The 17535-nt window shown below is 40.9% G+C and overlaps 1 protein-coding gene across 9 annotated transcripts in view; it reads right to left on the bottom strand.

Moving 5' to 3' along the window:
* The window catches only part of COMMD9 (COMM domain containing 9), a 1186740-nt gene that overhangs the window by 938318 nt on the left and 230887 nt on the right, over positions 1-17535 (bottom strand). The window contains exon 1 of one of the 9 annotated variants that reach the window (XM_050759473.1): positions 10364-10367. The exons of 6 other annotated variants lie outside the window; for them this stretch is intronic. The gene's annotated coding sequence lies outside the window, so the exon portion shown is untranslated. Of the gene's footprint in view, positions 1-2250; positions 2255-5857; positions 5862-10363; positions 10368-17535 lie in introns of those variants that run through there. 2 more of the 9 variants (XM_050759493.1, XM_050759508.1) reach the window with 2 other exon arrangements.

Raw genomic sequence — 17535 nt, 5'->3', positions numbered from 1 at the left:
ATTAGTCACTAGTACCTTAGTTAGTTTGTTTGGTGAGGTCATGTTTTCCTGGATGACTGTGATGCTTATGGATGTTCTTCGTTGTCTGGGGATTGAAGAGTTAGGTGTTTATTATAATCTTTGCAGTCTGGGCTCTTTTGTACATATTTTTCTTGGGAAGCCCTTCTAAATGTATTAGTCTGTTCTCGCACTGCTAATAAATACATACCCGAGATTGTGTAATTTATAGAGGAAACAGGTTTAATGGACTCACAGTTCTACATGGCTGGGGAGGCCTCACAATCCTGGCAGAAGGTGAATGAGGAGAAAACTCTCATCTTACATGGCAGCAGGCAAGAAAACTTGGGTAGGGGAATTCCCCTTTATAAAACCACCAGGTCTTGTGAGACTTATTCACTGCCATGAGAACAGCACAGAAAAGACCTTCTCCCATCATTCAATTACCTCCCACCAGGACCCTCCCATGACATGTGGGAATAATGGGATCTAATTTTCAAGAGAAGATTTGGGTGGGGACACAGTCAAACCATATCATTCTGCCCCTGGCCCCTCCCAAATCTCATGTCCTCACATTTCAAAACCAATCATGCCTTCCCAACAATCCCCCAAAGGCTTAATTCATTTCAGCATGAACTCAAAAACCCATAGTCCAAAGTCTCATCTGAGACAAGGCAAGTCCCTTCTGCCTCTGACCTGTAAAAGTAAAAGAAAGTTAGTTACTTCCTAGATACAATGGGGGTACAGGCATTGGGTAAATGCTCCCATTCCAATGGGACAAATTTTTCCAAAACCAAGGGGTTACAGGCCCCATGCAAGTCCAAAATTCAGTGGGGCAGTCAAATCTTAAAGTTCCAAAATGATCTCCTTTGACTTCATGTCTCATATCCAGGTCACACTGATGTAAGAGGTTGGTTCCCACAGCCCTGAGCAACTCCACCCTATGGCTTTGCTGGCTGCTTTCACAGGCTAGTCACCCTCCTGGCTGCTTTCATGGACTGGCATTGAGTGTCTGTGACTTCCAGGCACACACTGCAAGCTGTTTGTTGACCTACCATTCTGGATGGATCTAATATTCCGGGGTCTGAAGGATGGTGGCCCATTTCTCACAGCTTCTCTAGGCAATACCCCAGTGGGGACTCCATGTGGGGCTTCCCACCCCATATTTCTCTTCTGCACTGCCCCAGCAGAGGTTCTCCATGAGAGCTCCACCCTTGCAGCAAACTTTTGCCTGGATATCCAGGCATGTCCATACGTTCTCTGAAATCTAGGCAGAGGTTCCCAAACCTCGATTCTTGACTTCTGTGTACCCATCCAGTCAACACCATGTGGAAGCTGCCAAGGCTTAGGGCTTGCATCCCCTGAAGCCAGGGCCCAACCTGTACCTTAGCCCCTTTTAGCCACAGGTGGAGCAGTTAGGTTGTAGGTCACTATGTCCTTAGGCTGCACACAGCAGCGGGCCCTGGGCTCGGCCCACAAAATCATTTTTCCCTCCTAGGTCTCTGGGTCTGTGATGGGAGGGGCTGTTGTAAAGACCTCTGACATGCCCTGGAGACATTTGCTTCATTGTCTTGATGATTAAGATTTGGCTTCTTGTTGCTTATGCAGATTTCTGCAGCAGGGTTGAATTTCTCCCCAGAAAATGGGTTTTCCTTTTCTATTGCATTGTCAGGCTGCAAATTTTCCAAACTTTTATGCTCTGCTTCCTCTTAATGCTTGGCAGGTTAGGAATTTCTTCTACCAAATACCCTAAATCACTTATCTTAAGTTCAAATTTCCACAGATCTCTAGGGCAGGGGCAAAATGCCACCGATCTCTTTGCATAGCAAGAGTGACCTTACTCCAGTTCCCAACAAGTTCCTCATCTCCATTTGAGACCACCTCAGTCCGGACTTTATTGTTCATATCCCTGTCAACAAGTCTCTAGGAAGTTCCAAACTTTCCCACATTTTCTTATCTTTTGAAATCTCTAAATGGTTCCAACCTCTGCCTGTTACCCAGTTCCAAAGTCACTTTCACATTCTCAGGTATCGTTAAAGCAGCACCCCACTACTCAGTACCAATTTACTGTATTAGTCTGTTCTCATGATGCTAATAAAGACATACCTGAGACTAGGTAATTTATAAAAGAAATAGGTTTAATGGACTCACAGTTCCTCATGGCTGGGGAGGCCTCACAATCATGGTGGAAGACAAATGAGGAGCAAAGTAACATCTTACATGCTGTCAGTCAAGAGAGCTTGTGTAGGGGATCCCCCCCTTATAAAACCATCAGATCTCATGAGACTTATTCACTATCATGAGAACAGCATGGGAAAGACCCACCCCCATCATTAAAATACCTCCCACTGGGTCCCTCCTGACAAGGGAAAATTATGGGAGATGCAATTAAAGATGAAATTGGGGTAGGGCCGCAGCCAAAGTATAGCAAATTAAATGGTCTAAATCTTTAGTCACTGCAGCCATATATGCAGTAAGGGGAAACCCAAGCCCAGTAATGCTGAGACTGTTGCAGATCATAGAGGCACTGCTCCGCTGGTCTTGGGTAATATCCAGGACAATTCCCTAGATTATTAGGTAGAAATTCCTGTTCTTTTCCCTTAATTTTCCCCAGTCAAATGGAGTATCTCTCTCTCTCTCCCTCTCTCTCTCTGCTGAGCTGCCAGAGCTGGGGGAGAGGTAACACAAGCACCCCTGTAGCTACCGCTATTGTGACTGCCCTGGGTCAGACCTGAAGCCAGCACCACATTGGGTCTGGCCCAAGGCCCCAGCTGACACTGCCTGGTTACCACCAATATTCTCTCAAAGCTCAAGGACTCTTCAGTCAGCATTTGGTGAATCCAGCCAAGTTTTTCTCCTTTCCTTTGGTGTAGCAAGCTGCTTATGTGCCCAGGGTGGGTCCAGTAATTCCATCTGGGAGACAGGACTTGGAGTTAAGAATCTTAGGAATCTATCTCATGCTTTATTCTATTGTGGCTGAGCTGGCACCCAAGCCACAGGAAAATATCCTTCCCACTCTTTCTTTGTCCCCTCTCATGGCCACCACTGCCCTAGGCCCACGGCAAGTACCACCTATATTCACTCAAGGCCCGAGGACTCTTCAGCCAGCTCGTGATGAATGCTGGCAGGCTTGAATCTCTTTCTTCAGTGCAACAGGTTCCCTGTGGCTCAGGGTGGGTCCAGATGTGCCATCCAACATCCAAGGCCTGAAATTGTGAACCCCAGGAGCCCACTTGTTGCTTTACCCCTCTGTGCCAATCTGGTGCCCAAGCTACAAGACAAAGTTCTCTCTACTGTTTCTTCTCCTTCCCTCAAGCAGAAGGAGTCTTCCCATGGGCACTGCAGCTGGGAATGTGCTGGGTCACTCCTGAAACCAATATGGCTCTGGGTCTCACCCATGGCCCGCAGAGAATACTGCCTATGTGCTGCTGATATTTATTCAGACCCAAGAGCTCTTTAGTCAGAAAGTGATGAATCCTGTCAGGACTGTGTCTTTCTTTCAAGGCACCAGGTTCCCTTTTGACCTAGGATGTGTCCAGAAATTTCATCTGGGAGTTAGGGCCTAGAATGGGGGCCTCAGGATTCAACATTGTGCCCTATTTTACTATGGCTGTGCTGGTATCCATGTTGCAAAACAAAGTACCCTTTACTCTCCCTCTACTATCCTTAAGCAGAACGAAGGAGTCTCTCCAAGAGCTATGAGCTGTGTTGTCTGAGTTTGGGGCAGCAGAACACAAACACTCCCTTAGCCACCCCAGCTGATTTTCCACTAGGTGATGTGTATCCCAAGTCCATTGTGTCTGAGCTCAGCCCAGCACTAAGATTTCCCATGAATTGCATTCCTTATGACCTAGATTGCCTTTTGAGTTTGTTTAGAACCCCAGAGTGCTTTTGCCTGCAATGGTGGGGCTAACCAGAACTCAGGTTCCAACCACCGGGATGGATGATTTCTGTCTAGCTAAGGCTGGTCTAAATGTTTCCTTCATAGTTATAAGCGGAATTCTGTCCAGTGTTGCTTTCTGCTGTGTTAAGGCAGCACTGAGTTCCAATGCAAAGTCCCATGATCACTGCATTCTCTCTCCCCTAAGCACAAAGGTTCTCTCTGCATGCCACATGGCTGCTGCCAGGGAATGTGGGAAGTGGTGTCAGCAATTCAAGACTGTCTTTTCTACCTTCTTCAGTGTCTCTTTCCTTGATATGATATTAAAACAAGGCACTGTGATCACTCACCTGATTATTGGTTCTTGTGAAGGTACTTTTTGTGTGTGTGGATAGTTTGATTTGGTGTTCTTTTATGGGGGTGGGCAACCTCAGCATACAATTTTTTTTTTCATTAAGTCATGAACTTTCACCTTTTTACTTAAAGGAAGTACTTTACGGCTTCATCTTGGCATATCTGAATTGCCAGCATCACTACTCTTGCAATATGGGGCCATGTTAAGTCAAATAAATGTTACTAAAACACAAGCACCGTGATACAGCAACAGTCAATCTGATAACCTAGAAGGCTACTAAGTGATTAACTTAGTAGTCACTTAGTATACGGGTAACATATACAGCTTGGGTTAGACAAAGATAATTCCTATCCCAGGGTAATGGAGCAGAATGGTATGAGATTTCATCACACTACTCAGAACGCCACACAATTGAAAACTTATCAATTGTTTGTTTCTGGAATTTTTATTTAGTATTTTTGAACTTTATTTACTGCAAGTAACTATAACTCCAGAAAACAAAACTGCAGATAAGGCAGGCTAGATGGCATTGCATAGATTGATTTGAAAGCATTCTAGAGCTCAAGTGTTTTGGGTGTGAATGTGATTGGTTTTGACTGCAAGTGTTTTGGGTGGGTTGCAGGAGTTAAATGTGTAACAACAGATCAAACACAGTGGGAGCCTAATCTTACTTTAATTTATACTTAACATTATGTAACTTTAGTTAGTTATGTAGTTTTCATCAACATAGTCCAGAGGGATACTGTATTTTTCATAAATTTTGTAGTTCAAAGGAATGAGAGAATCTGACATTTTGAACAAAAGAAAAAGTAGTATTTTTCTTTACAGTTTAAAAGAGTTATAAGGACAGTCACATATTTAAGAATAATAATTTTTCTGAAAACAATAAATGGATTAAAAGAAAGGGCTGGAATTTCAAAATTCCTTGATGTAGTAGCTTTTCAGCTGTACAATTACTGAAAGTTTTAGTGAATTTATCAAATTAAGAATCAGAAAGCATGGGCAACTAATACCATAACTCATTACATTTACTATGCCGTTTCATATATTTGTGAAAATATGTAGTTTTACAGAATTAATTTATAATGGTAAATATCAATATAATTATATATAGATAGTATTTTCAAAAATATATATAAATACACATTTTAATATGAAGTTTCATAAATATGTTTTCCAATATTTAGTTTCATATGTATATTTCAAGTAAGTTTTCTAAATTTATAGTTTTAAAATATTTGTTCTTATGCACTGTTTGAGTTTTCCTGTTTGAGAACAATAATATATATAATATACTATTATTTTTATATTTTCATATAAAATATTACTGAGTATTTTTCTGTTATATTTGATATTTACTGAAATTATTTAATATTTTTACTTTTTAAACTTCTTTTTCACTTCTTTTTCTCTTCAAGCATTCTGTGTGTGTTTGTGTTGACTTTTCCATGTGTTCTTCCTGGGTTAGCCTTCATTTATAAACTAAGATTTTATGTTTTCAAATATCTGTTTTTTTTCCTAAATTCCAGAACCTATTTCTGAGTTTTCCTCATCATTCCTCATGTTCTTTCATATTTTGCCTAGTTTTTATTTATATATTTTGGATTATTTACTACAGGCACATGCCCCCATGCCCAACTAATTTTTGTATTTTTAGGAGAGATGGGGTTTCACCATGTTGGCCAGGATGGTCTCAATCTCTTGACCTCATGATCTGCCCTCCTCAGCCTCCTAAAGTGCTGGGATTACAGGCATGAGTCACTGCGCTTGGCCTATCAGTTTTTAAGAAGGTATTTTTGTCACAACTTACTTAAAGGAATGTAATTCTAATCCGTATTATCTTTTTTATTATATTATCTTTTAATGTACTTTTAGTGTATTTGTTTTCTGTTGACTTTGTTAAAATAAAATTTATTTTCCTGATATTTTTGAGAAGTAACAACATGCTAGCAGCCCTCACTCTCGGTGCCTCCTCGGCCTCTGCATCCACTCTGACTTGAGGAGCACTTCAGCCCAACACAGCACTGTGGGAGCCCCTCTCTGGGCTGACCGAGGCTGCATCTGGCTCCCTCTGCTTGCCCGGAGGTGTGGAGGGAGAGGCGCTGGCAAGAACTGGGGCTGCGCTCAGCACTCACAGGCCAGTGTGAGTTCCATGTGGGTGTGGGCTCGGCAGGCCCACACTCCCAGCGGCAGGCCGGTGCTGCCAGACTCAGGCAGTGAGGGGCTTAGCACCCAGGCCAGCAGCTGCAGGGGGTCTGCCAGGTCCCCCAATAGTGCCGGCCCACGGGCGCTGTGCTCGAATTCTCACCAGACCTCAGATGCTTTCCCACGGGGCAAGGTTGGGAACCTGCAGGCCACCATGTCAGAGCCTCCCCCACCCCCACCCCCACCGTGGGCTCCTGCACTGCCCGAGCCTCCCCAAAGAACACCCGGTCCCATCAACTGCCTAAGGGCTGAGTAGTGCCGGTGCATGATGCGGGACTGGCAGGCAGCTCCACCTGCAGCCCCAGTGGAGGATCCACCAGGTGAAGCCAGCTGGGCTCCTGACTGTAGTGGGGACTTAGAGAACCTTTATGTCTAGCTAAGGGATTATAAATACACCAATCAGCACCATGTCTAGCTCAAGATTTGTAAATACACCAATCAGTACTCTGTATCTAGCTAACCTCGTGGGGACATGGAGAACTTTCCTGTCTAGCACTCTGTGTCTAGCTAGAGGATTGTAAATGCACTAATCAGCACTCTGTGTCTAGCTCAGGGATTATAAATGCACCAATAAGCACTCTGTCAAAATGGACCAATCAGCTCTCTGTAAAACAGACCAATCAGCTCTCTGTAAAATGGACCAGTCAGCAGGATGTGGGTGGGGTCAGATAAGGGAATAAAAGCAGGCTGCCCCAGCAAGCCAGCAGCAATCTCCTCAGGTCCGTTTTGAGGCTGTTCATTTGCTCTCTACAATGAATCTTGCTGCTGCTCACTTTTTGGGTCCACACTGCCTTTATGAGCTGTTAACACTCTCTGGGAAGGTCTGCTGTTTCACTCCTGGAGCCAGCCAAACCACGAACCCACCAGGAAAAATGAACAACTCCAGATGCGGCGCCTTTAAGAGCTGTAACACTCACTGCCAAGGTCTGCAGCTTCACTCCTTGTCATGGAGACCACGAACCCACCAGAAGGAAGAAGCTCCACACACACCATTTTTAAGAACTGTTACACTCATCCTGAGGGTCTACGACTTCATTCTTTGAGTCAGCAAGACCAAGACCCACCAATTCCAGACACATTTTTAGAAGGGAAAAATGGGTCATAATAGTTGTTTAGTTGTTTTTAACACCCTTGGTCTATAAACACTTCCGTTATTTTCTGAATTTTTAAAATATGTTCTTATACTTTCAGAGATATGCTTACTCTGTTCCTCACTCCCATTTTTACTTGGACATTTTTTTTTTCTGTGTTGCTGCTGTGTTGTACAATTTCAAGTTAATTTCCAGAAGTTTCTCCTTGGTTGATGTTTGTCTTAGGGTATTTGGCTAATTGTTTTAGAAATTGCATAAGGCCCAAATTGCTTCAATCTTGTAGACCTTACAACTGACTCCTTCAAATCACCTATAAATGGGTAACACCACTATCTAGTTCAAAATTTTGGACCACTCTTGAAAATGTATTAACAATTTTCAAGTGTTCCTATTCTTTGATTTATCAGACACTCATTTGGTTCCTTTTGTTTCTTTCCACATAGGCGTTGATACTATGCATATATTATAGTGGTTGGTGGCTTTCTACCTCTCATATTGAGTCATGAGACTACTTTGCCAGTTTACTACTTGCCATTTTTCTGTGGGTTTTGGCTTTATTTCCTGGTGGCTTTGATTTTATGATAGAACTTAAGGAGGTTATAAACTATGGCACTACTTCTATCTTCCCAATATCAATTGATCTTATTAATGTCTTATGTAAATATGGTCCCACAGAGTACACATTAGGAAATACCAATGTAAGCTAGTTACTTGAAATGTATTTTTCAAAGAAGTATTTTTCATAGCTTTTAATTTTCTTGGTGAAGACATCTGCAGCTCTTCTAACTGCTCTCTGGAAGTTAGGATTTCTTACAGTATAGAGTTAAGAAAATAAATCAGTATTTGGGTCTTGGTTCTGCTCTTAGAAAATATGTGACTTTGGATCACTCTGAGCTTTGATTCCTCATGTAATAATGAAATGAGCAATTTCTCTAAAGTTTCTGGCACAAGATATGAAACATAGTAAATAATCAACATATTTTAATTGTATTCTCCATGTTTTACCCTTCCCTTTTAATATTGTGTTTTTCTTCACATATGAGTTAGGTTAAATATCCTATGAGGGCAGATAACATGTCTGCCATACTCTGCTATATTCTGAGGGCTTTGCATAAGATGGAATATAGTGAGTACTGTAATGGGATCTTTGGGGTGTCGCTTCACTAGCCAGACACCTCTGTGGCCAGTGGCACCTTTACCTAAGTTTTGCTCAGACCCACTGGGCCCACTAGGAGTGGCAGGCTGCACTCAGCTCACACTAACAGCCTGTATCCCATGCTTGCCAAGGGGGAGCAGAGCCGTGAGGGGTGTGTGAGTGAGTGAGTGTGGGGTCCAATCACTGAACACAGCCAGACACACTCACTGTGGTGTGGCAGGGCAGGGCGCTCCAGGTGCCAGCATCGGCACTGGCTCCCTGTGGGGTGCGGCTGGACCAGTCACCCTGGATGGAAGCAGCTTCCACAGCTGGCACTGGGGAATGCAGTGGCACCCGGAAGCTTGGAGATGCTGGGAACCACAGAGCCCCAAGGAGGGTGTCAGCCCTGGCTTCAGGAGCTCCTACATTTGGGTTCCCTGAAGGGTCACAGCTCTTCTCTTCTTCTTGGCACCTGCAATATAGCAAGCAAGGGGCATGTTTCAGTCCTTTTTGTGTTACAGCTCTTTCAGCCCCACCATTTGGTGGGTCCTGAGTTCTTGTCCCGTGTCCAGGAAGAATAAGGTACCTGAACAAGTGGAGGGTGAGTAAGGTGAAGAGGAGCTTTACTCAGTGATAGAACAGCTCAGAGAAGACTTGCAGGGGGTACCTCCTATCTGCATCCAGGGTGTTCCAACAAGTGTTCAGCTTTCAGCAGAGAGGAGATCCTGGATGGGTAGCTCCTTTCTGCAGCTGGTTATCCCAGCGTCTGCTCACCTATCAGCACAGAGGAGACCCTGGAGTGGGTAGCTCTGCTCTGCTACTGCTTGTCTTGGAATATGCTCAGTTCTCAGCAGAATGGAGACCTCAGAGTGGATAGCTCCTCTTTGCAGCTGATTGTTCTGACATCTATCTGTGTCTGGCCAAGTCAGGGGTTTTTATGGGTTTCAGAGGGGAGGAAATGTATGCTGATTGGTTGTGGTTGGCCATGGGCAGGCCCGGAAAAAGCATAATAAATTTCCATGCCAGTCTGCAGGATTGGCAGCTTGGCCTCCAGGCTTCAGGTCTTCCCTGGCTTGAAGGTGGGACTTCACCCAGTACCCACTGCTTTCCCAGGAGCCTGTCTGTCTGCTACTGCTGTTTATGCAACCCAGGCTTTTCCTGCTGAGGGGTGCCTGCAAGCCAGTGCTGAGCTTCCCTTAGCAACCCCTTGGTTTCCCTCCCATGCTCATTGGTGCCCAAATTCCGGAGGGGACGAAGATGGCAAGGGGCTGTCACGTCAGTGCTGCCTCAAGTATGCGCATACCTGGCCAGGTTGTGGCAGTGTCCAGGCTTGGCCTCAACTTTGCTCCAAGATTGGAGTGAGCTCTGGGAGTGAGGAGAGGCCAGACAGTGGGAGTAGACACTTCCAAGCCTGTGCTGGCAGGTGGGGCCTTCCTGGGTCCCTGAGAGTGCAGAGATCCCTAGTTCTGCAGCCACAGCTTGGGTGGATGCAGCTGCATCCAGGAGGGCAGAGCTCCTGCCTGCTCCTGGTTTCCAAGTGTACAGAGATGCCTGGGTCTGCAGCAGCCGCTGCTGCTGGGCGGCCACAGCTGCACCTGGGGAGCACAAAGCTCCAACCCTGTCAACTCAGAAGGGGGCCGAGGTTTTCTCCTGTTTCCAGCACCCACTGGCTCCATGGAGCATGCAGCCCGGTTGTGCCTCCCCCACTGCAGCCAGTGTCTTGGCAGCGCCACTCTAGATGGACCACCACTGCTATCAGTACTTAGAACACATTAAACAAATTAATAGAACTTCGTTTGATCTTTCTCTCCTTCTATAATATTAACAATAATAGCTAACAATTAATAAGTATATATTAGGTTGTTAGATAAATTCTGAACATTTCATGTGTATTTTCTTATTTCAAGGTCACAACAGACTTTTAAAAAAAAACAGAGAGTAGACTGGGCAAGGTGCTTCACAGCTATAATCTAAGCACTTTGGGAGGCTGAGGTGGAGGGATCTCTGGAGCTCACGAGTTTGAGACCAGCCTGGGCAACATGGTGAAACCCCATCTCTACAAAACGTACAAAAAATTAGCCAGTTGTGATGGCACATACCTGGGAGGAACACCTGAGCTTGGCAAGGTCAAAGCTTCAGTGAGCCATGATTTCACCGCTGCACTCCAGCATGGGCAGAGTGAGAACCTGTCTTAAAATAAGAAAAAGAAAAAATAGACAGTAAGTAGGTACTGTTATTATCTTCACCAGACAGATGAGAGCTTTGAGCCACAAAGAAGCTGAGAGACTCACATAAGTTAATAAATTGCCCGAGTGAATGGACAACAGTAAACTATGGAGACAAGGTATGTGTCTTACTGCATTTCGTATACATAATACCTAACTTAGAATGTACCTGAGTACATGCATGCATAAATGAATGAATGGATAGACAAATGAAATGTAATTCAATTACAATACAATGTGTCACCCGGATCTTGTTCTGCATTTATTCTTAATAAATGCATCAGATGATGATTATATCATTATTTTGGCTTGATTGGCTAGAATTTTTACCTGAACTTTGTAATGTGATATATATGTGAAATAACTTTGAGTAAATGGAACAGATACTAAACCACTTTTAAAATTGCAAAGTTGAAAGTTGCATAATCTTTATTATGAAACACCAAGCCCTACCTCATTAAAACTACTACAGTATCATAATAATAATGAAAGTCATATGCTGCATTGTTCAAGAGAGCAGAAATAAGATTTACAATAAGATGAATGACTTAAAATAGCAGTAATCTTATACAGGAAACAACATACAATTAGCTAAAAATTGTGTAACGTGGTGCTGAATGGGGCATAGCTGAATACACTGTGCTAGTATTTAATGTGAGAGAAAAAATTATTATGTGAAAGTTGTGGGCATTAAAAACTAATATTTCTACTTAAAATTCTTTTTTGTATCCCTCTGCCACCTAGTAATCTGCCAAGTAGAGGTGTTGGAAAGGAAAAAAAAAAAAGGTGAGGCAAGTTTGTTCATATAATTTAATCATAAACAAAAGTACATTTAGACTTTCTCTGAAATTTCCTTTGTGGGTAATTTTCTTGGTGCTTACAAGAGAAAACAAGTGACAGACATTGTGAGGGTTGTGGACACATTTGGAATTTAATGTTAGAACATAAAAAGTTTGCAATGTATAATCAACCTGCCAAATATAAGCCTTGTTACTCAAGAGTTTTCCTGTAGTATCTGTGATTTTTCTATAATGTTATTTGTCTCTTTCCAGTGGGCCAAATTTGTAACCTTTATCCCTAAACTAATTAAATAGAAATGAGAACTTAAAAATAGCAGGATTTAAGCATAATAAGTGGAAACCAAATTTTACTCATTTGCACACATGGTCTAAATAATTAATGCTAATTTCTCCATGGTGTAATGAATATTTATTTATTGCTTCCATCGTATTCATTCTTCCTTGCTTATCTCACCAAGAAGACCATGGTTTCTCTTTTGGATGTTCCCCTTTCTTTATCAGCCAATTGGCTTAGGTAGAATTAACTCCAATCTTGTTCCAGGAGTAGGCAATTATTAGCCTGCACAATTGTATTCTATTTCTTCACCCTAGCCTGGGGTTATATATAAATCACAGCTCATGAGTTGTGAGATGTTTGTTTAGACTTCAGAGAAAATGGAACTTTGTCTGTAGATACCATAATTAGAGCAATTGGATTTTTTTGAGCCAATAAATTATCTTTATTTTTTAAGCCAATTTTAGTTCAGGTTTTAACTTGAAACATAGATTTCAGAATGACAGCTATGGGCAATCTGAATGAATGTCATATACAATGAACAGAAAACTAGTTAATAGGATTCTAAGTGAAGATCACATATTAGGTGAAAAGCAGCCTGATATTTTAAATTCTGATTATTAACTCAGAAATATATCATTTTAATTAGATTACATGTAGTATAGTATATAGATGCCTTTATATTATAGAAGGAAACACTAGTGGTCTACCCTGGCATTGAATGAAATAACATTTTGTCTTAAGTTTGCAGGACACCCTTCCCTTTATTTAAGTATACATATTTTGTGAGTCATCGTACACCTGTGTAATGATCTGTGTGTTTCCACATGATTTTCCTCTCTAAAACAGATGAGACAGGAATGATAGAATCTCTGGCTAGTTGTCTTTGTTAGTTAAGAAATTTTGGCTGCAAGTAAAAGAAATCAAATTCAAAATAGATCTATTATGTTATGTAACAGATTAGGTGTTTCCAGGTTTGATTTATTCACTGGCTCAATTATATGATAAGTGACCCAAGTCTTCTTATTTTTTTTTTTTCTGCCAACTTCAGAGTGTTGGCTTTTCTTAGGTTTGCTTTTCTCGTGGCCCCAGTATGGCTTGTGGCAATTCCAAGTATCTTGTGCAGATGATTTCACCCAGAAACAGGAGTGGAAGTTTCTCTTTATGCACCTTTTTTTAAAAGTCTAGAAAACTCTAACCTCTCAGCAGAATCACGTTGTGCAAAAGATATCGCAGACTTGTTTCTAAACCAATCACTGGAGAGAAAAAAATAAATTATCTTGATTGGCGTAAACACACATTTACTCTCCACTTCTGAGAAGGAAAAGGCTAAGAAGCTTCTTCCCTTATTAGTGGCTGAATAGAAAGGAACTGATTTTATTGAATTAGAATTCTGCCTGCAGGGAAGATGGAGAGATAGAGATAATAGATTTGTGTGTTTGTATTGGGGTTTTGGCCTGCTTGGTAGAGATAATTTGAACCTAATTTCTCTCCAATTCTGTGGGAACAGCCTCAGTCTAATTTCCTTTGGTAAATGCCTATCACTTGCCTCTGAAACAGAAAAGAAGCAAGCTTCTTAGGATAGTTTTGTTACACAGCTGTACTGTCCTGGGAAACACAAAAGTGCAATCCTGCCAGAGTATTTGTGGCTTTAATGCAACCATACTCTAACTTAGCTTCTTTTGGATGGATTGACAGAAATGGTGCTAGAGGCTTAGCCTGAGAAATGATAATAAATCAATTGATTAGCAAATAGCAAATTCCATTTTGCAACTGGCCAATTACCTGACCCAACCAATTCCTGCATATTTCCCTCTCTCTCTCCTGATAAATGGGGCAGTTATTTGAGTATATAAATATGATTAACTTGTGTTTGAATCATTGTGCCTCCTTTGCTAGGCAGCACTCACAAATTAGATATTTCTCAGAAGCTTGTCGAAGTGCTTAGAAAACATTGTGCTAACACTTTAAAAATACTGAATGAGAATTTATCTAAATAAAGTATGATTCAATTTTATTATACCTATTGATATTTCTTGTCCTTGGTTGGAAAATAGCTATGTTCCCCCAAGGTAATTTTAAGGGGATGAGATTACAAACCCTATTAAATATATCCTGTCCTTGGCATTCTTATGGCTGTCATATATTATAGTAGGACTATTTCTCAAGTAAATGTCGTTAAGATCAGATTTTTATCAATATGTATGCACTTAAAGCAAGATTGACCTGGTATTCTGGATGCAGATTTTGCTGATGTACCTAGAATAATTATATCTACTTGTTTATTCAATTTTAAATTTGATTAGAAAGTGCCTAATGTTCCCATTTCAAGTTTGCAGGGTTATATCCTAAGTTCTTTCAGAGAAGTAATAGATAAAGGGCAGTGAACTAGCCTTAACTAATTCACCTCGTTAGGTTTGTTGAGTGTAGAGGGGCAATGGATTTCCTTTCACCTAGGCAACTCCTGTTCACAGGAACTAGGCTACTTGCTGCTTATAGAAATTGACCAGTAGAAAAGAAATCTACATTTAAAATGCTTTACTTCTTTATTTTGTGTCTTCTTGACTCCTTTTTGTGACCCTTAATGCTCTTATTTACCCTTTTTTGAATTGCATGATCAAGAACAGATCTTTACAAACTTTGGTGTGTATATAAATCCTTTGATGATTTTGCTGAAACCAATTCTAATTCAGTAGGTCTTGATGTGTCCTGAGAGTCTGCATTTCTAACAAGCTCCCGGATATTGCTGGTGATGCTGGTCCATGCATTGTACTTTGAGCAGCAAGGAGCTAGCCTTCCCTTACCATTCTTTTTTTCATTTAGTTCTAATAGTTCCATTTACCACTCCCTCAAAGTCTTGGTGAATGCGTATTTATTATTTTAGGCAGTAGAGGTGGAGCTTAATTAATGCTTTGAGTTATTGAAATTTTCTATATTTTTATTTGGCAGTGATTTGTGTATAGTTACATATAGAGACTTTTATTTTTGCCCAGTAAAGCACTGTTACTAAAGGTTTGTTCATATTCTGTTGTTTACTCTTTTTCCCAAAGAGAAACAATCCGAACAACAAAGAATAAAAAAGATATTATAAATGGAGTTTATAATATATAGTTTATGTGTTGTAGTAACTCTCAATCCTGTTTTGTGCTCTAGATAAATTAAAAATAAGACTTCTAAACACAATACAATATGTCCTGTTAAATCTGAATTTTAGATAAGCAATGATGGGACATATTAGGATGTCCCATTCAATATTTGGGACATATTATATCATTTGTTTGTTGGTAACAATAACTGGATTGCATTAATTGGTTTAAACTCATTTGGTCCAACTCACAATCTAAATCATCTTCATCTAAGCCTAGAATGTGGGCTGCTTGAAACATGGAAACTTCAATTGGCTGTCACGTGTATCCTTAACTTTCAAGGAGCACGTTTCTGTACTCTCAAGGCAAACAAATTAGTTTAACAATTTCTCTTTTACTTCTCCTCCAGTTCCTTGGGACTTAATTTGTGGTTGAAACAAATTTTCAGTTGAAGCAGTGATATATATCAAATCCTCCTAGGATTAGCTATATCTACATATACTCTGGGCTATGACTTAAATTTCCACAATAGGAGAATCCAAGTATTTTGGGGAAATTCATAAGCTCCTTGTAGTGTTTAGAAAAAAAATCTTTAAAAAATTATCTACTTGTCTCTGATTTATTTTTCCCCTCAGAAACATCTATGGGTTTCAAGAGTAGTGTGGAATTTTGACACTTGGAGGAATAACTTTTCATTTACCCACCTAGGTCCAAGTGTCTGGGGGCATGTGAATTAACTGATAATAGACAGATTCACAGGAGAAAAATGCATAACCTATGTTGGAGGATTTGTCAGCAAGTAACTGGAAGAATAGCCTAAGGTAAGAGTTTATATATTAGTTTCACAAAAGGGGGTAGGGTTAGGACTTCAACTGGAAATTACTAAAGTTCTCTTGGGCCTTTTCATCCTGATGTTAAGGGCAGTCTCCCTAGTTACACGCTCCCCTAGAGCTGGACAGGTGAATTAACACATCCACATGCTAGGGATCAATCTTCTTCCAACCGGAAACTTCCTTATACGAGTGGGGTTAATGGTAACTGTATTTTAAGGAGAATCTGCCTTCGTCAGATAAGGGAAGCAGTTGAGATAAGATTTGTCTTCTAATCGCTTCGGTGATCTTCAACTATGAGCAACTCATAAAGGTTATAGGATGATGATAAAAAATATTTTAGGCATTGAATCTTAGTAAGCAAAGAAAGAATTCCCGAAGTTTGTCAATATGTAGTATCAAAGACACCGTGTGGAACATAACTTTACGGAAGAAGTATAGGACAAAGAAAAGGATGCAGGAAAATGTTTTCTCTCTTCACTTTCAGTGTGAATTCATGAGGCTTTAAGGGATCATAGCAGGTGTGAGGGACTAGATAATGGACATAGTTTGAATGAACACCCAGATGGTACTAAATAGACACTTGCAGCTGTATGCTATTTTATTTATTTCTATCTCTAACACTCCATGGTTTCAGCACTTAGAATTTATGAAGTTAAGTAGATGAACACATAGTTATTTCATCTATAATTAAATTTGAATGGAGATTCCTTCTAATTATAAGGATCCTCAGGTATTAAGGAAGATCGGAGGAAAGAAGGAGTAGAAAAAGACGGGTATAAAATTTAACTTAAAAAATATTTTTTCTTTTAAAATATAGTTTATTTATTATTCATTGCCTTGTACCAAACTCCTAGGAGAAGCTTTAGCAACAATTATGAAGCAATACGTATTATTCCCAGTACCACTGTGTTATCATAAAAAAGATTCTTTGTTTATAATGTGAGCTAGTGTTTTCACATAAATGCTTGCTCTTCCCTAGTAGCATACAAATAATGTTTTAGCATATTTCTTGTAGCATGTAGATGATATGGGAGGAGCATAAATGAGCAAGGATGTCTTGGAAGCATAGGGGAGGAAAGGTATCTTGTTCTACCCATTTGAGGTTTGTTGACTGGGGCCTGTATAACAAAAGAAAAATTAATAAGAAAAAGCACGCACATTTATGTAATTCAAGTTTTACCTGACATGGGAGCTGCTGTGGTTTGGTTCTTTTTCCCTACCCAAATCTCATGTTGAATCATATACCCTAGTGTCGGAGGAGGGGCCTGGTGGGAGGAGATTGGATAATGGGGGCAGAGTTCTCATGAATGATTTAGCACCGTCCTCCCTCGGTATTGTATAGTGAGTGAGTTCTCACAAGATCTGGTTGTTTAAAAGTGTGTGGCACCTCTCCCTTCCCTCTCTTTCTCCTGCTTCAGCCATGTAAGACATGCCTGCTTCCCCTTCACCTTCCACCTTGATTGTAAGTGTCCTAAGGACTCCCCAGAAGCAGAAGCTGCTATGCTTCCTGTAGAGCTTGCAGAACAGTGAGCCAATTAAGCCTGTTTTCTTTTAAATTACCCAGTCTAAGGTATTTCTTTATGGCAATATGAGAACAGCTTAATACAGGAGCCTTCATCAGGAAGTAAAGACCTGAAGAAGCACTTGAACCTTA

This window comes from Macaca thibetana, chromosome 14 (assembly GCF_024542745.1).
Source record: "Macaca thibetana thibetana isolate TM-01 chromosome 14, ASM2454274v1, whole genome shotgun sequence".
In the NCBI taxonomy this organism is placed as follows: Eukaryota; Metazoa; Chordata; class Mammalia; order Primates; family Cercopithecidae; genus Macaca; species Macaca thibetana.
The sequence above is the reverse complement of the archived record's forward strand: the minus strand, read 5'-3'. Positions and strand labels throughout refer to the sequence as shown.